The sequence below is a fragment of the Rattus norvegicus genome, chromosome 16, assembly GCF_036323735.1.
Source record: "Rattus norvegicus strain BN/NHsdMcwi chromosome 16, GRCr8, whole genome shotgun sequence".
Classification (NCBI taxonomy): Eukaryota; Metazoa; Chordata; class Mammalia; order Rodentia; family Muridae; genus Rattus; species Rattus norvegicus.
In genome coordinates this window covers 67,824,606-67,848,745 of record NC_086034.1, presented here as the reverse complement: position 1 = coordinate 67,848,745, position 24,140 = coordinate 67,824,606, and the positions used below count along the sequence as shown (strand labels likewise).

Sequence of the window (24,140 nt, the reverse complement as noted above, 5' to 3'; positions counted from 1 at the left end):
TGATTATACCCTTGGGTGAGCTTAAATTCAAGTTCAATCAAAAAAGAATACTCACTTTTTTGAGACTGCATACTTCCTTCAACCTGTGGGGTCATGGAAACCTGTTAAATCCAACACACACAACCAGAGACAGACAGACAGACAGACAGACAGACAGACAGACACACACACACACACACACACACACACACACACACACACGGATAATACATTCTTCTAGGCTCTGTTCTTGAACCTCACTCCCTATCTTCCTGATTAGGAATAACCTAACACAACCATGCTCTGTGATCAAGAAAGGATGGGTAGGAAAACCAAGGATACAGGGGGGGGTGTTGGGGAGGGAGGGAGGGAGGAAAGAAGGAAGGAAGGAAGGAAGGAAGGAAGGAAGGAAGGAAGGAAGGAAGGAAGGGAGGGAGGGAGGGAGGGAGGGAGGGAGGGAGGGAGGAAAGGAGGGAGGGAGGGGAGAGAAAGAGAGAAGGAAAGAAAGAAAAGATAAAAGGAAGGCCTAGACCACTGATATGTTTTCCCATCAGGGGACCTGGCCTGAGTGTGCTGCAGACAGCTGACTGACAGGCAGGCAGCATAACACTGTAGATGAGACATAGACTGTAATGGAAAAACAATTCAAGCATGCTTGGTTCTTAATATGATGAGCGTTTAAGAAAAATTGGCTGCATACCAAAGAGCAGTCACTATTCATTCACACACCCTGGCTCCTCACCTGTTGACCATAAGACATTGCAAATATCTTATTTCACTCCCTTAGTGGCCTCGTTCCTTATGATTATGGCGGTTGTCTCTGGAAACCTCTAATGAGAGCCAGGAGGCTTTCTTCTGTAAACAGCCGGAATATCAATATTTCAGGTTTTGTGGGATATAGGGTGTATCATAACTATTCAATCCTGCCCTCGTAGTAAATAGTCATAGAGCATAGGAAATGAACAATGATGATGAAAAAAACTATATTAACTGAAAGGAATGGCAGTATATAGCTTGTGGCTATGTGTTCTGTAATATTACTTAAAGCTATATTCTTTTCTGCAGAAAAGGCCTATATGATGGGCACTTTTAGTTTTCTTCCACTTGGCATAAAGGCTTTATGCTCCATAAAGCATGAAGACATTAAACCCTGGCCCAGATCCCACAGGCTGTGCATGCTAGAAAGTTTATGAGACTCCCTACTACCTAAACAACAGGGGCCATCACCCTAAACAGAGCCCCAGGGTTGGCTTTTAGTGTTCCTTGGGGGGAAGGGGGGGACTCCTCAACCTCCTTCAGGGGATGCGGACAGGATAAGCTATGGTGGCCATTCTACTGTCCTACACAGAATTATTCCTCCCTGTCCTAGCCAGACAAGGAAGGACTGCTTTTAAAGTGTCATCCCCAAAAGAAACACCTTTGGCACTATGAATAAATTACTGGTTTCTACCTCTGTAGCAGGCAGCTTCATGAGTAATGTTCCTTCCTTCTGTACATAGGTTAGAAGATAACTTAGATACCAAGGAACCATAACCTGGCAGGATTTGTAAACTGTGTGCACCTATGTCTGACAATATTTCTTTTATATCTCCAGCATGAATTTAGTTTATTTAACAGTATGCATTTTCTAAATTATTGGCATGGCCACTTAAATATTTTTATGCCGATTTATCTCGAAAGTCTCAGAAACCTGTTGACTTCTCATAGGTGCCATATTGTATATGTCTCCCTGCTATGTGGCACCTGTGTCCCACGCTTTCCCTCTCTGGACATCAGCAGCCGTCAGTTACTCCTAGGACTGATGTTTTAAGTCTCCCTCTTGAACCATCAACATGAATGGCTTAGGGCTGGCTCACAGAGTAGCTGTGACCCACTGGGGACACCTCCATAACTCCTTTGAAATCTCTCAGCATCACTCAGGAGTTTCTTCGAATGTTCCAGCTGTCTTTTCCCCTGGGCTCCATCCATATGTAAATACTATAAGCTCTTAATTCACTCTGTGGAATGTTCAATTTAAATCAGTCTTCCCCCACTCCCACGCCCCCAGAAATGGGACCCATGGAATAAAATAACCTACTGTCCTGGTATGTGGCGTGACCACAATCAGACAATGAGAAAAAAAATCTTGGTCACCAGCATCAGCCTGTATTTCTATCAATCTCACTGAACTATTGTAGGGAAGAGACGGCTTTCAGATACCTTCCTCACGAACACAGACAGAGCTGATCAACAAAGGCATAGCTAAGCTTAGAAGACCAGATTTGGAAAGACACTTGTAGTAATGGTCCTCAGACAATTTGTTCAGGGACTTCAAAGGCCTTCTCAAGATTCACAAAAAATATCTCCTTAGGAGAATGCAAGAACTGAATGTGTCCACACATCCCAAGGTCATAGATGCCAGTAGCCTGTGCAGATGTCTACTTCAAGGAAAAGTTTCACATTGAACTCTGTTGCACCCCCTCTATACCAACCAGCCCCCTCCTAGGAATCTTCTCCAGAAGATTCTCTTTGAGGAGGATTCAGTAAACAGTTCCTGTCCCAAAGCCCTGAAACCACAAGATGATACAAAAATATCAGGAAGTAACCTAATCTGGTTTCTGTTGTCAAAACCCAATGCCTGTGACTAAGTGACTTACAAAAGATAGAAATCTGTTTTGATTCATGGTTGTACAGGCTTGGAAGTCCAAGAACATGGTGCCCAAATAGCTTATGCTTCTATTCACAGAGGACACAAAGTACAAACAGGTATATGCAAATGAGAAGAGAAAAAAAAGCATGAGGTGTAGCCTTGCTCTATGACAGCCAGTTTTTATGGATCCCATCTGTCCCTTGAGAGCAAGAACTCACTCACACACGAAAGGCATTACCTCTTCACCACTCCCCCCTCCCATCGCTGCCACAACAGCAATTAAAGTTCATGTGGGTTTCTAAGTGGATAAACCACATTCAAAGCATAAAAGATACCAATGCGGGTCTTCCAAAGGGTAATTATTATAATATAGATATCACCTAATTCCTGAGGAACAGTGTCCTTCAGGACAAACAATTGTATTCTTGGAGGATGGATTAGGTAGGTAGGTAAACAGATAGATGATAGATGATTGGTGATAGATAGAAGATATAGATAGATTGATAGAGATAGATGATAAAGAGGTGATAAATAGTTAATAGATTGGGAATGATAGATGGTAGAGATAGATAGATAGATAGATAGATAGATAGATAGATAGATAGATATAGATTAATAGAGATATAGCTAGTAGATAGGGATGATGGATGATAGATGATAAAGACAGACAGATAGACAGATCGACAGATAGACAGATAGGCAGATAGGCAGACAGACAGACAGATAGACAGATGATAGATAGATAGATAGATAGATAGATAGATAGATAGACAGACAGATAGGTAAGTAGACAGACAGATAGGTAGAAAGACAGACAGATAGGTAGACAGACAGGATAGTCCTGATACAAAGCAGAAATGTTTTCAACTCAAACAAGGATGGAAAGCATATTGGCATCTACTCTCCAGGGAGATTGAAAGAGAACTGACTGTCCCCTTTCCTATGTTTCCACACACAATTACAACAGTACAGTCTTCATCAGTTAAGCTCCTCCAAACCTGGCACCATGCTAGGAGAGGAATGAGCCCAACCCCTTCCTTAAAGGGTCCCCATCCAGCCGAGAAAAAAGGCACTGCAGCTAATAACCATGACACAAAGGGGACCACACATTGCTATAGTAAAGCTACAGAAGGCGGGGAAAATAATAAGCTTGTCTGCTTTGTTTTTTCAAGGGCCACGAGTTTTAAATTTTTACCAAGGCATCCAGTGAGGGCAAGAGCAAATTGCCCATCTTCAGAGCTTAGCAACACTAATGAAATGAAGCAGGATTTCTCATTCTCCAAAACAAAACACACTGAGTTATGGCCACGTGCATTTTCAATGCTCCTAGAAATGATCTAAACATCTCTTCTGTATTTATGACCTGAAAAAACTCTGTACCGACAGGACCAAGTCTGGAGAAGAGATCAAAATAATGGATCAATGTCTTTTCCCTCATCTTCCGTCTCCACCTCAGCCTCTGGGTTCATCAAAGGGCCTATCTCTTGGAGTCTATAATAGAAAGGGTTTTTTTGCCAATGAATCAGCCGCCTGAAAACACTTAAAAGCCTTTACTTCTTACATCTATTCATCCCACACACACGCATTAAGCACTTGCTGTGTGCTTTCCACTGTGCAAGATGCTCAAATGAAGAAGTAAACAGGATATGCCCTGCCTGCATCCTCGGTGGGCTCACCGTCCTACGACACAATGCAGAGAAGAAAAGAAAGATACATTCTCCAGCAAACAAGGACATTTGAAAGTGAAATTTTCCCTAAGACTTTGATATGCTCTTATAAAAAATGTTCAAATACCGTTTCTTAGGCATAAATCAACAGACAGTGATCAGAAAAACATCCATTATTTTGTAAAGAGTCAAATCCTCTAGTACCATGATTTCCTAATTGGCACCTGTAGTGGTTTGAGTATGCCTAGCCAAGGAGTGGCACTATTTGGAGGTGTGGCCCTGTTGGAATGGGTGTGGCTTGTTGGAGTAGGTGTGCCACTATGGGCTTGGGCTTTAAAACCCTCACCCTAGCTGCCTGGAACTCCGTCTTTCCTAGCCACCTTCAGATGAAGATGTAGAACTCATACTCCTCCTGCACCATGCCTGCCTAGAGGCTGCCATGCTCCCACCTTGATGATAATGGACTGAACCTCTGAACCTGTAAGCCAACCCAATGAAATGCTGTCCTTACAAGGACTGCCTTGGTTGTGGTGTCTGTTCACAGCAGTAAAACCCTAAGACAATACCTTCCTCCTAGCCTCTTCCCTTTTGAATCGGCTTAGTAGTCCCAAGGTTTAGTTTTTAAACTGGGTTATTGGTATGTTCAAAAATTGCAGTGCAGTTCTGTGTGAAGTCTTGCCTCCTGAGCCTGGCACTAAAAATACTCCAAAATTTAGCCTTGGCTTAGCACGCTTGTGTTGCTTATGTAGTCAATAACTGTCTACAAAGCACCGGACATTGCTCTAGTCATGAGAGATAGCTGGAAAAGTGAGCCAGTAAGATTTCTAGTGTCTTGAAAGAATCTTAGAAAGTGGGGCTTGGTAGTAAATTCTTATAATTCCAGCACTCAGGTGGCAGGGGTGGGGGCGGGGCATGACATGATGACTAAAGGTCAGCCTGAGCTACCTAGAGAAGGCTGGCAAAAAAAAAAAAAAAAAAAAAAAAAGGAAGAAAGGAAAACCTAGATGAGGAAAAGCAAACTAAGCAAGTAAACAAGAATTTCTAACAGCAATAAGTGCTGTGGAAAAGATCTAACCCAGTAATGGGGATTGCGAGTGGTGGTGCTAAAATCTGAATAATGCTCTAGGTTATGACCTGGTCGGGTCAACACCCCATAGAGCCCTAGAGAGCACAGCATCCTGAGCCTCAGGTGAGTATAAGGAAAGGAGGGTGGAGAGTGGCTGAACCTGGGCTCAACCCTGTAGGCAAAGTAAGAAAGGCTGAGTTTTAGCTCCTGCTAAACCATTAGTGGGCTATTCGACTGAAATAGGGAACCCCTATAGAGCAGAGGGAAGTTCTTGCAGAGCTCAAGTAAGAAATTATGGTGGCTCATGCTGTCATATTTGTGAACTGTGGTGACAGTGCCAGCCCAGAGCTCACTGCATGGCCTTCAGGCAGCTCAACAGATCAGGGAATATCCTTTCCCAGAGGTTCGGTTGGTCTGAGCCTCCTCCAGGTATCTCCCCTGGTTGTTGTTTCTTCTAGGCAATTTGCCTGATGTCTGCTCCTTCCAAAATGCTAAGCCTGAGTCTCCCTTTTGCTAGTCTTGGAAGGACTCTCAGATATCTTAACCTTGGGGGAAGGGAGGGGACCTAGTGACTCTGGTCGGTTCCAGGGACTTTGTGGTGCTATTTTGAGTGGTTTGTGATCGCTTCTCGACCTTTTGGCTAAGATCAAGTGTTGAGTGGTTTGTGCCCTTTCTCTCCCTATAGAATGTAGTCTATGCCTCTCGGAAGCAAGAACCCCAGAATTTACATTTGGATCATGAGTGGGAAACAGGGAACAAACAAGCATGGAAAACGTCAGAGATGATCTCAACACACTCAGCCTCAGGAGGCTAACTGTGGTAACTACTGACATGGCCATGAACTTGGGTAGTTTGTAAATTACCTAGTCTGCCATCTTCTGTAGTAGCATAGAAGACCATGTGTGCATCTCCCAGAAGCCCCCCTGTAACTGGGTGTTTCATGCCACTGTAGACCTCCAAGAATCATGGTGTCTACCAACGTTTGTTGAACAGAGAAGGTCTGGCTCAAACATGCTGTGTGGAAATCTAATCCTCATAGAGCTCCTCGGTCCTGGACTAATTATTTTTTAATCATTCTTATGGAGATTTTTCGAGATTGCCCCACTTCCTAGAAGAGTCTAGAGTTTGAGTCCCTTGTCCAGGTGACCATCGGGATGAGAATTCACGCCCTAGAAGGTCTAATAATATTAAAAGGAGTCAAGCGTGTTGTGTGCTCATTTCCTTTTTCAACCACTACAAGTGTGCAGTGTTCCTTACTCCGTTAGGTCTAAAACACCTATTCTAAGACCTATTGCTTTATGGAACACTAAAAGTGAAAAAGGGAATGCAATTAAACGTTGACACATTCTAAAACACCATGCATTATAAGCCAGTCCTCATTTCAGAGACATTGAGTGCTAGGGGAAACAGTATTTTAAATGCCACCCCCGTGTTACCAGAAGCAACTAAAGCTTAAACAACAGCCCAGCATCTTAACACACTGTGGTTCATTTGCTAGAAGACTCCTGTTCTCTTGGTTCTGAAAACTCTATTCACTCTGTATCTCTCCCTTCTATGTCTTTCTTTCTTTCTTTCTTTCTTTCTTTCTTTCTTTCTTTCTTTCTTTCTTTCTTTCTTTGCTTGATTGCTTGTGCTTTGTAATGTCCCTGCTCTGAAACGGGGCCAGGCTAGCCTTGAACTCACTAACCCAGCTGACTTGGAACTCATGGTCATCCTTCCTCAGCTTCCTGAGTACTCAGCTGATTTTTTTTTCCAGAAGAGTAGTTCAACATAAAAAATAGCAAGTGCAGTGCTCTGAGGGAAGCTGCCTGTACGTGGCAGCTGGCAACTAAATGGGGATCAGGAGGAAGTGGGCCGAGCTCCTTCTCCATGGGCGGTACTGTCCAGAGTTGTCAGGGATAATGGTAATTTATGTTTACCTCCACACCTGCTCTCTTCCTTGCTTTGGTAAATCGCTAACACGGCTTCTCTGGGGCGCAGGGGAGGGGCTGGAATGAGAGGAAGGAAGCCTGCACTTGTTCACAGCGGCTCTGCTAAATTGCATTTGCCCTCTTTTGCATAGAGCAATAAAGTCTTCTAGAAAACGCAGCATAGATTTTTTAATTTTCTCCTTGTCACTAGGTGCTGTAATCACATAATTAACCAAGTGCTAGAGATAGTCATTTATAGCAAATGGGCAAAGACCATCAGAGAAGTGAAGTCACTCAGGGACCAAGCAGGTTACGTGTGCCTCTCAAAAAGCCAGACATGGACTTGACAATGTGGTCACGCCAGGACTATTTGGGACTTGACACCAAAAGAACGTAGTGTTTCAGTAAAAGAGTGGCATAGACTCTGTGTGTGTGTGTGTGTGTGTGTGTGTGTGTGTGTGTGTGTGTGTGTGTGTGCGTGCGCGCGCACTCATTAGATGAATTTCAAGGCCAGGAAAGCATGTTCAAAGTATACACAGAGTAGGGCCAAGGACTCCAGGCCCAGCAGCTATCCTGTGATCCAGCCCTCCCTTCCACCCCACAGTCACCCCGACTCCTTAGATGCCTTTGTTTGTATCTCCCCCTCAGCCCAGAATGCCCTTCCAGATGTTGGACTGATCTTTTAAGAACAGCCCAGATGTTTTCTCCATAGAGGTTTCTGTGCAGACCACTGAGTAGGTGACTGCCCTAAGAAACACACACAGGCTTGTGCATGCTACCCTCCTACAGCCACCACCAAAGCAAACGCTGATAAAATCTTTTGAGGCTCAAGAAGAGTATGGCTTAAGTTCCTCCTTATATAGAGAAGCCTCCTCCCACCTCCCCAACACTGTAACCAGAGCAAAGATATGCGAATACCCTCTTCCTAAGATCAGTGCACAGTGTGGTTATTTCTCTTCCAGGTTAGAACGGACATGGCAGCCTCTACACAAAACACCTGTGGTGGTGAACACTCTTGAGGCCCTCACAAGCTCAGGCCTGTTGGCATTAACTGGTTTAGTGGTCAGGCTATTCAGGGGCTTCCAGCAGACCTCACCAGGCCCCTCCTCTCCTTGAGATTCCAATCAGCCCTGTAGAGGAAGTAAATGCTTGACAGGAGTAGGGCCTCCTAGTGGTGTGGCTACTGTATGTCACCCACGGGACTTCCCAGGGGTGTGGCTATATACCAATGGATTATCCACGCCCTTGTGAGTAAGTTCAATAAACCCAGTGGCTTTCCCATGATGAACACGAACAGAGTCTTGCCTCCATTCTGTTGGTACCCATATCCCCAGGAAAAGTCCTACCACACCAAAAATGATGAGAGGCAGGAAGTGTTTCTGAAAAGAGTTTTCACTGACACCAACTCTCCTGCACACAAGTCCAAATGTTGGTAGTCATGGAAGCCTGAAACTCCAGCCTTGGTAGCGAGGTTTGCTGTCTCTGTGAGATGTCCTCCCTTAAAACACAGCACCCTGCGAAGGGTAGTATGTTACTTGTGTGTCAACCTCACACCGACTCCAACATAGATTCTCCAATTTTAAGTCTTTCTTCCCTGACAGGCAAGGCCCAAACAACAGAGGAGGCTCTTCTCCCTAAACAAGAGAGGAATTAGTGAGTAGAGAGGGAGGTGGCAAGGAGCAGGTGTTGAGCCTGCTAAATAAGTACTGAAGGGGCAGACACTTGGGACCAGGAATTATCGGTTCTTCAACCACAATTTTGTAAAAACAAGCATCCTCATCAGTGGCATTGTTATTTCAAGGATGACGAAGAAAGGTTAAGAAATCTGCCCAAAGTCCGAGTGGAGTTGCTAGGATTCAGTGGTGGGCCTGTCTGTGCCAAAACCCACAGCCTTCCCCACAGGAGGATGCGCAGTGCAGACCTGTTTTCCTTTCTGAGCCTCCCCTCCACTGACCTGTATGCTCTTCCCTCCCCTCCATCAAAAAGAGCTCGTGGAAAGATTCTATTTGTCATTTACACCTTAGAGATGAGACTGCAGACCATTCAGGGAAGAAAGACAAACCAATTAACTTAGAATCACATGAATTACAGGTGAGAGGTTCTTAAATCTCTTAAAAGAGTTTCAGACACATGGGTGGGGTAGGAGAGACAAGGTCTTATTTGTCCCTGTAGGCATTCCAGGGTGGGGAACAGAGGTAGCACACAGAAGTGCTTCTAAGGCATGAAAATCTCTGCTACCTCAGTGGCCAACCTGAGACCTTCCATGTCAGAGAATTTGGATTCTCAGAACCAGTTATCTTTTTGTTTGGTTTGGGTTTTTTGTTTGTTTGTTTGGTTGGTTGGTTGGTTTGGTTTGGGTTTGGATTTTGGTTTTTCAAAACAGGGTTTCTCTGCATAGCACTGGCTGTTCTGGAACTCTGTAGACCAGGCTGACCTTGAACTCAGAGATCCGCCTGCCTCCACCTCCTGGAGTGCCCCACCCCATTTAGTTGGCCCTATTGACTCTAAGCTGCAGGTTTCCCCTGCCTACTCCTTTTCACATGTAGTCTTCCAAATGAGGCTAGGGCTGCATGTACACCATCTTAATTCATTTGGTTGGAGGAGAGAAAAAGTGTTGCCTTCAGAACGTGGAATGAGGTGGAAATGAACCCTAATTCCAGGTTTGGAGTTTGCTTTCCCTAAGCATGTACGGTTATGCCTCCTCCCACGAGGGCATCTTCTCCAACAATTTGAAAAATGCACCAAATAGGTCACGACCTCCTGCCCTGCCGCAACGCTTCCAAGCAAAGGCAGAAAAGCCGCCCATGTCGCTGTGCTCTTCCTACAGCCAGGGCATCCACGTGACTTGTTGTCCACCCACAAGGCAGTTTGACACAGAGGGGCTATGCTTTCTCTGCTTTGTTCTTCTGTCTCCGCTATCATTAGCTGAAATTGTTAACATCAATTTGCTGGTGTCTCTTCAGCCCCATTGTCCCTCCATAATTAGAATCGTCCAAGAAAAAAAAGTCAAACTGGACCGGTATTGGGGGCATTTAAAAATATAACTGAAAAGCTATTGTTAATGACAACTCAGACATCTGCTTCTACCTGAACCTTCCAACTCGGTTACAGATCTAACTGATAAACTTACCTCACAGCCAGAAGGAAGGCAGCACGGGGCTTTATCCCTCACCACACACACACACACACCCCATATTCCTGACCCCAACCCTAGACTTGAACTCTGAATCACTGCTAAGCTCTCCTGACCCTGCATACAAAGAACCCCCCGCCCTAACTGTCCCCCATCACCAAGCTGCTGAGGCCACACTCAGTCTCTCTCACAAAGCATCTTGGATTTCGCCAGCACCTATCATTCCTAACGAGTGTTAAAATTACCAGCCTCCTCCAGCTCACATCTATAAATACAGCTGTCATTTTGTAAAACCTTGAAGCTCATTTCTAAGATTGCTTGGATCAGTGTTTGCTCAGATTGCAATCCTAATTAGTCCCAAATAACCGAATGTTCTTTGTTCCCCATTAGGTTGACTTTATTCTAGGTCAGCAAAACCTAAGTCCCCCGAGTCTGAAACTGCACCTTCTTTCCCGCTGTATCCCTAGAAGCTAGAAAATGGCTTGCGCTTAATAAATATTTGTGAGATAAATACATTTTACAGGTTTTTTTAAAAAAGTGGCAGTGCCAACAAAACGTTAAAGAACACATTCCGAATTAAATGCACAGTTGTTCGTCTCTGTGGCGGGATTGGGTTCAGCCACCACCTCTCTTTCTTGCCCTACCTCCTAAGACAACTCTGGTTCACAAGTGCTCACAGCTCATTGTCGCGGGCCTCGGGTGCCTGGGTGGAAGCTTCACCGATGACAGGCTTGGTGCTCAGAAAACACGGAGCTGGAAGTACCATCCCTCATTCACCCACACTTCAATGCCACACGCTGTGGGAATAATGCCAAGCGAGACCGTTTCGAAGATCTATAGCCGAGGATGGCTGCGAAGGTCTGAATTTAGAGCAATGCAGCTACATGTGTGGGCCCCACGCCAGCAGCTCCGGCTGCACCTGGGGATGCATCACCTACAGACACAGTCTTGGCACTCACCTGATCCTACTGACCTGTCACCGATCTTGCAGGTGACTTTGATGTCCCCAACAGTTAAAAGCAGCTGTTGTATTATACTGAAAAAGGAAGCGTGGTGGTGGTTGTGTTTTATTAAAAAGTAAGAGAAGGAAAGAAGACGTTTGGTGGCAGCGCAGTGTGGTGGGAGGGCGTGCCTCTCCGCGCTCATGCTGAGGTATCCTTTCCCCCTCCCCCACGAAGGACCGGCCACACGATGGTATAGTACAGAACAGAGTTTATTTGGGGCATGGGGAGGGGAGTTGAGAGAAAGTCAGAGAGGGAGGAAAGGAGGGAGAGGGAGAGGGAGGAGAGGGAGGAGGAGAAGGAGAGGGAGGGGAAGGGGGAGGGGAGGGGAGGGGGAGGGGAAGGAGGAGAGGAGTAGAGCCTGACCATGAACACGTGGAGAGAGAACGCTGGGAACCGAGAGCAGGAAAAAGAGAAGAGAAGAGAGCACTAGAATAAGGAGGGAGGCAAACGGCCACTTTTATGGTAAGTCAGGAACACGTGGCTGTTGCCAGGTAACTGTGGGGCGGAGCCTAGACAAAGTGCCAACAGTGGCTATGGTCTCTCACCAACGTTCTATTTCAATAATAACCAAGGCAAAGGGGGCCATGCCAGTTAATGCCAGCCTGGGAAAAATAAGCTCCCATCATCCACCACTCCCTTTCAGGGTTTTAGCACTCAAGATTCCTTTACTTAAAAAAAATAGTACAGGCCTAGTCAGGGGTCAATACATATTACTTAATATGACCGCATTTTTATATAATATGCTTATAATGATTACGCCTTCATTTCCAACCGTGTGAAAATAAAAACAGCATCCCATAGGAAACATGATAAATATATATATACTAAAAAAAAAATCTTGCTTGAACAAATAAAGCTCTCATAAGCAAAGGGCCAGAAGGTTTTGGCAATGACTTTGGCTACTTGATTATGGAAGGAATTTGGAGAACCAGGATTCAGTCACGAATGCTGAACCTCCAAGTCTGGGGAAAATTGGGAAGCACAGTGGGAACTATTTTGGAATGTAGGGGAAAAGCCAGTTGGTTAACTCAGGAACTAATTTCCACAGCACAAGTGTCTCTCTCCCCTTGAGTCCTGGCTGACGTGGGGACACAACTGAAGATGGAAAATCGTGGGGGAGGAGTTACAGGAAACCAGTTCAGCCCACACACCCTCATCCTCAAAGACAGGAGTGTAGTACATCGAGGGGCCGGTGGGCAGGGTGCAAGCTGGATGCCAATGTTGACATATTCACCTAGCTGGGCTCAGATTCCTGGAAGTGTTAGACGGGCTCTGAGTCAGGCCATGATGCCAGGAGTAGAAGGAAAAATAGATCTGGACATGGGCCCTTCTGTATTCATAGGAGTCCAAGAGGCAGAAGAGAAGAAAGAGGATGAATACGGAAGGTTCCCAGGTGGTGGCAGGGAGCTGGAGTATGAGAAGGAACCTGAGAGCAGGGAAAGGCCAACCAGGCATGGCTGCCTGAAGACAGGCCCAAGAAACAAATACTTTGGCAGCATTCAGGGTTAGGGAGCAACCAGGTCTCTGATGGAGTTGAGGATGAGTGCCCGTTAGAATCTTAAAGATGGCAACTTTGGAAGAAGAACTAGTAGCTAAGTCATGCTTGTCCCAGATATGAGCAGATCGGCTCCTAGCCCTCTAATGGTAGCCCCATTCTCTGGAAGGCCTTAGAGGACTGCCTTACAGCAAAAGGAGGTGGTAGAGGTCACAGTACAGGTCAGGGGGTGGGTGAGGACAGCAGCTCAGGGATAGGGCAATGACTCAGGATGCAAAGGAAGGCTGGGGACACCTAGGCATAGCCTCAGCCCTTCCCTGGGCTGCTAGATGGAGGATCCAAGCAGACGGGAGTGGCTTGTGCAGTCAGGTGAGCTCATACTCCAAATCCCAAACACTCCATTTCCCCGGTATATGATGGCAAAGTTCAGCCTCAGGTAGCCCGCTTGATAGCAATGTGATCTTGTGGCATTGTGGTACGAGTGGCCATGTAGGGTGGACTGTAAGTCAGAGTGCTGAAATCAGGTGCCATTTATAGATTCTTCTAACTCACTGGGTGGAGTCGCAAGACTCCAGTAGAACAGAATGAAGTTGATTCCACAGAAGCCTTTGACCCTCTAGATTTTAATTCCCTAGGCATGTCTTTCTGACGGGCTTCACCTCCAACAAGCTCAGAGCCTTCCAGAAGAGAGGAAAGAGGAGCTTAGGCTTCCTCCCAACCCCATCCCTTTGCTTTGAAATTGTTTTCTTCCATGGGAGCCTGCTGGCTTTAATTAGGAGGAGCGAAGGCAGCCTGCTGACTAGAGCCAGCGGGCGGTCTCACAAAAATGTGTTCAAGCAGCAGCTCCAGATAATCAGAGGTCACCCTGTCTCTGAGTCCTCAGCCTTCCCCTTCCTAGCTGCTGCTTCCCCATCTTGCTGGCCTTACCACTTACCCCTCATTAGTTAGAAGGAAGCCACCGGCTCAGAGTCTGTTGCTATGGTCATAGAAGGGGGTCGATCTTCAAGAGGTTGAGAGCTGGGACGGAGGAATTGAGAACAAGTGAAATCATATTGCATGTGCTCAATCAGCTATAATTAGGTCTCTTATAAATACCTATTATATGAGTGCATTAGGGTGATAAAATCAGGCATGTTTGAATGCATTGAAACTCCGGGCCACCCAGGGTAATTTTTGTGAGCCCAAGAGAGGGATGTGCTGGGCTGTGTTTAAAAGAGCATTAAATGCATATTATTAAGTAAAAGAAGCTCATCTGAGAGGCTGCCTATGTTTTGGTTCCAACCATGTGGCATTATGGAAATGGCAAAATATTCAGCGGTTGTTCCAGGTGAAGAGAAAAAGGGGTGGGGAGGCAGAGGCAAGGAAGGTGGGACAGAGAAACTGTTGCTGGTGATACAAGCAAGGGTCTTGTCAACATCAGAGAAGGAATTCAGAGGGGACAGAGTAAGGAGAATGGAGACTTCTCAAAGGGTATAGCATGGCCTGTGTTGGAATAGCTCATTTCATGGCGAAAATGTGCTGGAGGAAAGGATTATTCATGAGTGAAAGCGGGCGAAATGTAGGAAATTCCAGGGGAAGGGTGTTATTCTCTATGACTAGGCTTTAATTTATTTCATTTTTATGTCCTTATATGAAGTTTTCTTGTGTGTCATGGTGTCCAATATATGGCGGGAGCAGCCTGTTCTGCAAGGCCAATAACATGGAGATACACAGTTAGCAGTCACCTGAGTTGGCCATTGGTTTGAAGTGGTTTTTGTCTTTACTGTTCAGTTGGTCACTGTAGTGGTTTAAATATGCTTGGCCCGGGAAGTGGCACTATTGGATGTGGCCTTATTAGAGGAAGTGTGTCACTGTTGAGAAGAGTCTTCGCCTGGCTGGCTTCTGATTGAGATGCCGAACTCTTAGCTCCTTCTCCATCACCATGTCTGCCTGAACACTGCCATGCTTCCTACTATGATGATAATGGACTGAACCTGTGAACCTGTATGCCAGCCCCAATTAAATGTTGTCTGCTATAAGAGTTGCCTTGGTCATGGTGTCTCTTCACAACAATGGAAAACCAAACTAAAACAGTCACACAGCTCTCTCTTTCTTCTACTTCTAGCTACTATTCAGTTTGTGTTCCCCCACCCCACCCCGGTGTCTATTCTACCTGAGAACTACACAGTGTGACAGTATAATGACAGATCCCTGTCATTGGACATTTGTCAAAATCCATCCTGTGTACACCACAAGTGAACCCTGGGGCAAACTCTGGACTGGGAAGGTAATGATGTGTCAGTGTGGGTTCATCAATTGTAACAAATGTCTGATCCTGCTGGGGGCCATTCAGAGACTCTCAGTGGCCTAGAGGGAGAAGTGTGTGCCTCAATGGGAACCAAGGGCTTTGCTCTGAACCTACCCCTGATCAAACAATGAAGCATTGATTTACTTACTTACTTATTTATTTATTTATTTATTTATTTATTTATTTATGGAGTTATTGATGCCCAGAGACAACAAAGTAAATGATCAAGTTTACATAACCAGTTTGCAGTGACCAATACCATCACAGAGGTCAGAGTTCACTTCCTTCACACCTAACTCTTATACTTAAAAAAAAAAAAGTGTGAGAAAGAATACACTCCTAGCGCTCCTAGCAGTTATCTTCTAGCCTCTACACATGTGCCACATGTCTGTACAAACAGATACACACACATTAAAATTAACTTTTAAAAGTTTAAAGCCAAGCGATTATACCTTTAATCCCAGCACTTAGATGGCACAGTCAGGTAGATAGATCTGTGAGTTTAAGGCCAAACTCGTCTAACTAGAAAATTCCAGACCAGTCAGTGAAGTTGGATATCATGCTGAGCATTTCCAATCCCAGTAACCAGGAGGCAGAGACAGGAGGATTGCCACAAGTTCCAAGCCAGCATGGTCTACATAGTTCTTGGCCAGTCAAATATGTAAAGCAAGACCCTGCCTCATACCACCTGCCCCCCACCCTCCCCTACTCCCACCCTAGAAAGAAGCTATCTAGATGGCCCAGTGGGTAAAAGTGCCCAGTGGCACCTACACAGACCAGATAAAAGGACACGGAAGAAAGAAACTTCGGGATTGTTGCCTGCTTGCCTTCACTCCGTCTTGCTGCTATGTTCGATGAATCCTAACCACAGCTGCTACGGTTAGATCAGTGCCTGTTCACCCGGCAGGAGAGATGCTTCCTCCTATAGGAGATGGGAACAAACACAGAGACACACAATTGGACAACATGCAGGGATAAGTCCTTGAAGCATCCAGCCCTAAAGGGGATCCTTCCCCTCAGGGCTCAGAAAATTCTGCAGAAGAGGAGGCAGAAAGGTTGTAAGAGTCAGTAGTGATGGAAGACACAGAGGAAATAAGATCTTTGTGATGGTCTGTATGTGCTTGACCCAGGGAGGGGCACTGTTAGGAGGTGTGGCCTTGTTGGAGCAGGTGTGTCACTGTGTGGGTGGACTGTAAGACCCTCATCCTAGCTGCCTGGAAGCCAGTCTTCTCCTAGCAGCCTTCAGATGAAGATGTAGAACTCTCAGCTCCTCCTGCACCATGCCTGCCTGGACGCTGCCATGTTCCTGCCTTGACAATAATGGACTGAAATTCTGAACCTGTAAGCCAGCCCCAAGTAAATGCCATCCTTATAAGACTTGCCTTGGTCATGGTGTCTCTTCACAGCAGTAAAACCCTAACTAAGATTGTCTTCTAGACAGGACAGGACTGACACACACAGGAACTCACACAGGCTGTGGCAGAGTGCACAGGGCCTGCATGTTCAAGCCCAGTGCTGAGTGGGGAAGAGAACATAAATGTCCATCCTTAACCCAGAAACTAACTCCAATTAATAACAGCTAGCAAAGGGAAAATCACTTCTCTTCAACGGAGTCTCACTGGAGATAGAAACAAACCACTCTTAAGGCCAGGCTCCATGCCCAGCAGTAGATGGGCAACAGAAAACTAACTCAACAGTATTTTGGGGTTCCTTTTTTTAAAATCTCATTTGACCTCCCTCCTGCTATAAATCTGTTGCTTATGTATGTTTCCTGACTTTTAATCTTTTCTTTGTGTGTGAACATGTGTGTCTCAGTATTTGTATGTGCTTCGTTTTTAAAAAGATACACACACACACACACACACACACACACACACACACACACACACTGTCACGGTCTACAGACACACCAGAAGAGGGCATTGGATCCCATTACAGATGGTTGTGAGTCACCATGCAGTTGCTGGGAATTGAACTCAGGACCTCTGGAAGAGCAGTCAGTGCTCTTAACCACTGAGCCATCTCCCCAGCCCCTGTATGTGCTTCTTGTTCTTTTTCTTGTATATGTGCTTCTTACACAATGGCTGCTCACAGCTCCAGTACCAGAGGATCCAACCCTCTCTTGTTTTTTGGTTTTTGTTTTTTGGTTTTTTTTGTTTTTTTTTTTTTTTTTGGTTCTTTTTTTCGGAGCTGGGGACCAAACCCAGGGCCTTGCGCTTCCTAGGTAAGCGCTCTACCACTGAGCTAAATCCCCAGCTCCCAACCCTCTCTTCTGGACTCCACAACCTCCATGGGCACCAGCTATGCTCAGGGTGCACAGACGCAAAGACAGGCAAAGCACCCATATACACAAAATCATTTTATAATTAGAAATGGAGAGTAGGTGAATTGATTTGAATTAGAACAGTAAAGGGAATTACTGACTAAGAATGGAACAGAGTAAGTGCTTAAGGAGAGGACAGCCAAGCAGATATGAATTAGTCGCTCTTCTTGTCACTGTGGCAAAGCCCTGGCAGAAACAACATAAAGGAGAGTTTATTCTCACTCAGAGTTTAGAGGGTGTGCCCCACCCTGGTAGGAAAGGCAAGGTGGCACACACATAACCACCTCTGCTAGCCATGAACCCCGCCCTAAAAGTTCCACCAAGGGGGAACACAGTGCTCAAACAATGAGCTAAGGTGGTTCGCGGTGTTGGTGGGGGTGGTGGAAAGGAGCCCTCACATTTAAACCATATCAAAAAAAAAAAAAATCAATGGGCGGAACCTTCCAGAAGAAAGGTAGAGCTGGAGAGAATGTCCCAAGATGGCGGCAGCTAGAATGGCTGGAGCTGGATGAACAGGAGGCACAATGGAGAGAACCAGGAAACCAAGGGACAGGGTTTAATGATATAAGCCAAGCCTCGCTGGCTATTGCGTAGACTTTGGTTTCACGCTTGAAATGGGTGGGCCAAAGCAGCGCCCCCATGTGGATTATGCTTTAAATGGGTGGTCCTATTTGCTAAGAGCACACTGTGTGAGGTTACATAAAGAAGCAGAATTTCTTAGTGATCCTTGCAGCTCAGCTAGGACAATACAATTTGAAGTGATTTCCTAAGGTCTCGGTTTCCCCAGTCCCGTGCAACGAACAAATCCAAAGAGGGGGAGACTGAAAGCACAATGTATTGGTCCCTGCATGCGTGCTCGCCCATCCAACACCCACTGGCTGCCTTTGCCTCGACTCCCTGTCATTTCCCAGGAGACACCTGCAGCTAGATTGTGAATGATCCCACAGCCCCCTGCAGAGGTACGCTCATTACCTCCTGGAGATTCCTTGCATCACCTCCCACTCCCTCACCCCCTCAAAACATGTTCACTGGAGATCTAATAAACCGACGCCAGGGAAAGTGTAAATGAGTCCGTGAAAGTTTTGAAAAAATGTGTTCCCTGGGGTAGAGTTGAGTTTTTAAAGTAGCCCAAGTCCGAAACCTAAGGACAGACTAAGAGATCAGTCCACAGCTCAAAGTAATTTAAGGGCGGGTCACAAAGGAATTTTTCGTTGTTCCATTGCCCCCAGAGAGAACATCAGGTCCTCTCGAGGTCCTCATACTTCGCCTCACTTGCCATTAGATTTGCAGGCAGAAGCCCATGCTGCGACTCTGCCAAGACAATGAACAATGATACTGAGGGTCTTGTTATTATTAACCCTACCCTCCGTGTCAACTTCAAAACCCCAAGCTTTCGGAACTGAGGCTATAGCTCAGTGGTAGAACACGTACGTATGTACGTATGTCCCATATACAAAGCCCCGGGTTCAGTTACCAAATGAGGGTGGAGAAGAGAAAGAAGAAAGCCAAACTACAAAGATGGCCAAGAATACATCTATCTGCCGTGTCCAGAATTCAACCAAGGCTCCGAGGCTCCTGTTTTATCTCCCTAAAATCAGATTGCGGGAGTACAACCACTTTCTTGGCTCTTTTAACAAAACCGCCAATAGATACTGTGTGTGTGTGTGTGTGTGTGTGTGTGTGTGTGTGTGTGTGTGTGTGTGTGTGTGTGTGTGTCCCAGAGTCCTTAAAGGATCCCCCACAAGGTGGGAGGAAGGGTGTCCTCTAGATAGCAGTAGCACAGAGGAGAAAGACCTCTTCTGCTGAGTCAGCAGGTACCCCCCAGACACCCGCCACTCACTCAGCAAGAGGCTGACAGCCACCTCCAGCAACAATTACAGCTCCTCCATGCTGCAGCTTCTTCTTTTTTTTTTGAGGCTGCAATGTTAAATCAATCAATCAGGTGCACCACCGGCAGAGGCTCAAGCTGCCAACTCACAGGGTGTGAGGGAAGCAATCACCACACACACACACACACACACACACACACACACACACACACACTCCTGCTTCTTGCTGCTCTGTTTGACTCTGCTGTTCTTTGCAAAGTCATGACACATCAGTCTTCAGGAAAGTTTATGCTCCCTCTGGGGCTCTGCCCTGGACTTGGTAAATCTGGGATGCCCAGGCAAGCCACAGATACTCTCGAAATATTCTCACACAGAAATGCATGAAACAGGGGAATACATGAGAATCCCCTGTCAGACCTACAGAAAGATAAGCACACAGTGGACAGGGACACACCCGGGGGACAGGGACACCTGTATCCTCAGAGGTCTTGCTAGCCAGCTGAGTCCTCAGGAGCCAACAGACTCCCAAAGAGAAAAATAAAGTGCTGAACGCCAAATGTCAATCCCCTATGGAGGAACAAAATGGAATAGGGTTTAGGTTTGACGTTGTTATTGCTGTATATGTATGTGTGCGTGTATGTGTGCACTCTAGTCTATGTGCTTGTGTGCACACACCTGTGTGTTCCTGCTCATGCTTATGGAGACCAGAGGAGAGCATTGGCTGTCCTGTTCTATAACTCTCTGCCTTATTACTTTGAAGCAGGATTTCTCCTTGAACTTCAAACGCATGGTTTGGCTAGGCAACCAACAAACTTCAGTGATCCTTCTCCTTCCTCCTCTCCGTGCCCAGGTGGTGAATTTGTATGAGTGCCAGGGTGGATCTAAGTGTAAATTCTAAGACTACAGCAAGTACTCTTACCCAGTGAGCCATCTCTTTGGTCCTTTGGTTTTGTTTTTAATAAAGAAAAGAAATAAGCAACAATGTTTCAAAGTTCCACCACAGTGTGTTATGCTACCCTGTTAACTCCTATTGGCTGGCTCCCAGTCCATCTCTCTTGTATCCTTTTTGCAGAAATTTATATTTATTTTATTTGGTTGTATGGCTGTTTTTATCTGTGCATCATTTGTATGGCCGGTGACCACAGAGGCCAGAAGGCGGCATCCTAAAATTGGACTTACACACGGTTTTGAGTCGCCATGTGGATGCTGGAATTTATTTGGGTTCTCTGGAAAAGCAGCAAGTGATGTTAACTGTTGACCCATCTCTTCTGCCTTCATTTACTGTTTTCCAATGTGGGAAGACTAAGATATGATCTCTATGTAACCCAGACTAGCTTCAACTTCCTGGGAACTGGGATTACAAGTGAGAGCCACCACACCGGATCCCCATCTTTTACTAATGCTAACTAACTTTGAATATTAGGGTTTTCTCCCAAGCCAAATTTAATATTCTATCCTCATTCCCCTGACCATCCATCCATCCTACCCACACAGTACATATGCTCTTAGATTTTCCCACACTCCCAAGAGGGGGCAGAGACTCCCAAACCTTGTGTCCTACTTTGCTCTCTGTTGATGACAAAACTATCATCATTGAAAATATCTTAGGGGATTGTTTTAGTTAGGGTTTTATTGCTGTAAACAGACACCGTGACCAGGGCAAGTCTTATAAAAGACAACATTTAATTGGGACTGGCTTACAGGTTCTGAGGTTCATTATCATCAAGGTGGGAACATGGCAGCATCCAGACAGACGTAGTGCAGGAGGAGCTGAGAGTTCCTCATCTTCATCTGAAGGCTGCTAGGAGTAGGGTCTTAAAGCCACAGTGACATACCTACACCAAGAAGGCCACACCTCCAAATAACGCCACTCCCTGGACCAAGCATATACAAAGCATCACAGGGAGGGACCCGTTCCTTTGGCTCACCTGTCCCATCACAGTCCATCACTGGGGGAAGTCAGGACAGGAACTCAAGCAGGAACAGAAGCCAGAACTATGGCCGGACTCGATTTAATGACCTGATTTGTTCAGCTTGTTTTCTTCTACAACCCAGGACTGCTTGCCCGGAGGTGACACCACCCACAATGAGTGCTGGACCCTCTAACATCAACCATCAATGAGGTACACACCCTGACAGACACGCCCACAGGCCACTGTGATGGAAGCAACTACCTCAACTACCTCAACTACCTCAACAACTACCTCAACTACCTCAACTACCTCAACTACCTCAACTACCTCAACTACCTCAACTACCTCAACTACCTCAACAACTACCTCAACTACCTCAACTACCTCAACTACCTCAACTACCTCAACTACCTCAACTACCTCAACTACCTCAACAACTACCTCAACTACCTCAACAACTACCTCAACTACCTCAACTACCTCAACTACCTCAACTACCTCAACAACTACCTCAACTACCTCAACTACCTCAACTACCTCAACTACCTCAACTACCTCAACTACCTCAACTACCGTTCTCTCTTCCCAGGTCTAAAATTTAAAAAAATAAAATAAAATAAAAAACTAACCACACATGTTATACAAATCCTCTTAACTCCACTGAAGTGCTGGGTGAGGGTGGGGGTGTTATTTTAAAAATCATGACAGCTACTATGATGATAGGCACCTGTGATCCCAGCACATGAGAGGTGGAAACAGAAAATTAGGGTTATCATAAACTAGAAGCTACCCCGGGCAACAGGAGACCTTATCTCAAAACAAAACAAAAACAAAAACCAGGGGGCCGGGGCCTTTAGTTCGGTTACTTGAGTACTTCCTGAGCACGCACACAGTCCTAATTCAATCCCAGCATCACATAAACCGTCAAAGCCTGGCTTGATGGCAAACATCTGTAATCTCAGCCACCTAGGGGTAGAGGTGGGAGGACCAGGAGAGCAAGGTTCAAGGTCACCCTGTACTACATACCGAGTTCATGGAGCTTAAGTTCAGCCTAGAATAAACAAAACCTTGTCTCTGAGACAAATCATACTTTTAGTGAATGATGGAGGGATGCATGCCCAAGCAGTAAACTCAAAGAAACATCGGTGTAGGCAGCACACAAATAGGCTAGATGACACGTCTGCACTTCAGAATTAAAAAGCACAGCAAACAGGTAAATGTATTCAGGAGTCCAGCACCCACGTTTAATGGGGACATCAGAGGCATCTCTTGGAACTAAAGACATCAATATGATTTAAATGGCGACCACTTAATGTGCTGAGGAAGAATCAATTGTGCCCTGAAAACAGACGACAAGGAGGAGCATCAGCCTGTCGGTTTCCCAGGAAATAATGAGCTCTATTAATAGAAGTTAACATGAATCAACGATTCGCTCCTCTGTCAGTGGCAGACGGGCGGGCCCTAGTCAATCAGTGCAGAGGAGGAAAATTGACGATTCAGGAAAAGTCCCAGCAAGAGTATACAAGGGCTCTAGGGCCTCCCAAACTCTGTCATTTCTTTTCCTTCCAGCTCTGTCCAGCAACAGCCTCTGTAAAAGCACCAAACCCCACCCTACAGAGCCGCACAGGAAGTCCCACAGAGGTGGGAGGGGCCACAAGAAGCAGGGCTTCCTCCCAAAGGCCTGGCAAAAGTCTGGGAGGCCTGTGGATAACAAGAATCCAGGGTTGGTTTGTTTAGCTAACTCCACATAAAGCATGGAAACCTTGCCAAGGATGTGGCTAATGAAGGCACCATTGGCTAAGAGACTAAAATGATCTGTGAGGTCTCCCGTCAGGTAACAAAATACAAACCTTGTAGTTGACCAGGATCCTTGGGAGCTAATGACAGCTCTGAGGCTACAAATAAGTGATGACATAAAGCAGAGATAGACCCCCAAGGTGTGCGTGTGAAGATGAAACCCCCATGGGAGAAAGTGGTTGAAACTGTAGCTCATATTTCTGGGTGCCTTGTCTAGAGGGTTTTATCCGTATTCAAAATCACTTGCACAAAACAGTGGGCAAAATCCAGTACAAGAGATAAGTAGCCTTAGAGAGTAAGAGCTTGTGTGTGGTTCATGAGGTAGAATCCATACCTGACACTGCGTGGGTGACCAAAAAACAAAACTGGATAGTCCAGATACCTGAAGCTAGACATTATGGAGAGAGAGAAACCTTAGAATTCACGGCTCTAAACAAGGTGTCTCCATCAAAAGCTTCCCCTCGGAACTCAGGAAACCTGGAGTTTAAAACAAGCAAATTCTTACTTTAAAACAAGTAAGGAAATGTAGGACGTCATACAGGCGAGGGCGGGTTCAGAATAGAACAAGGCCTGTCATTGGACGAGAAGGAAGGATGGGTGGGAGAAAAGTTTGAGGGGAGAGGAAGAGACTAGAAGGGAAGGGACTGGGAGAGAAGCTGCAGAGAGAACATGGAGGCTGATGTTAAGATTCCACTCTGTGTATTTACAGTTTGTTATGGATGTTCTTAAGGGATGGATGTGTACAGGGCTTTGTATGATTAGGTGGGCAATTATATCTCATCAATTGCATCAGAGGTTATTGTGTTGTCTGTTCTTTCTTGCGTCGAATTAAGAGACAATGGGCCACCACGGGGCAGGACCTAGAGTGGGATCAAAGAAAGCTTTTTATAATTTTACAACAACAAGGAAAGCCCACACAAACTCAAGAGAGTGAAGCAGCAATCACAAGGTCTACACAGACCTGCTCCAGGTCCTCTGCATATATGTCATAGCCTTTCATACTTTTATGGGACTCCTGAACGTGTTAACAAGTGGGTCTCTGATTCTTGCAGCTTCTCTTGGGGTTCTTTTGCTTTTCAGTTGGCTTGTGTTGTCTGACTGACCTTGA

The 24,140-nt window shown here is 45.7% G+C and overlaps 1 long non-coding RNA gene across 3 annotated transcripts; it reads right to left on the bottom strand.

The window, feature by feature from the left end:
* Nucleotides 1–8,627: 8,627 nt before the first annotated feature.
* On the bottom strand, nucleotides 8,628–23,549 carry LOC120097498 (uncharacterized). 3 transcript variants are annotated; one of them, XR_005494941.2, is made up of 4 exons: nucleotides 23,367–23,549; nucleotides 15,948–16,092; nucleotides 13,818–13,900; nucleotides 8,628–8,885 (listed from the first exon to the last, which is right to left on the bottom strand). It is a non-coding gene; the product is annotated as an uncharacterized LOC120097498 (long non-coding RNA). The 3 variants fall into 3 exon arrangements; XR_005494939.2 differs by lacking the exon at nucleotides 23,367–23,549 and adding an exon at nucleotides 21,251–21,521; XR_005494940.2 differs by lacking the exons at nucleotides 8,628–8,885; nucleotides 23,367–23,549 and adding exons at nucleotides 11,713–13,382; nucleotides 21,251–21,521.
* Between the last annotated feature and the right edge of the window lie 591 nt (nucleotides 23,550–24,140).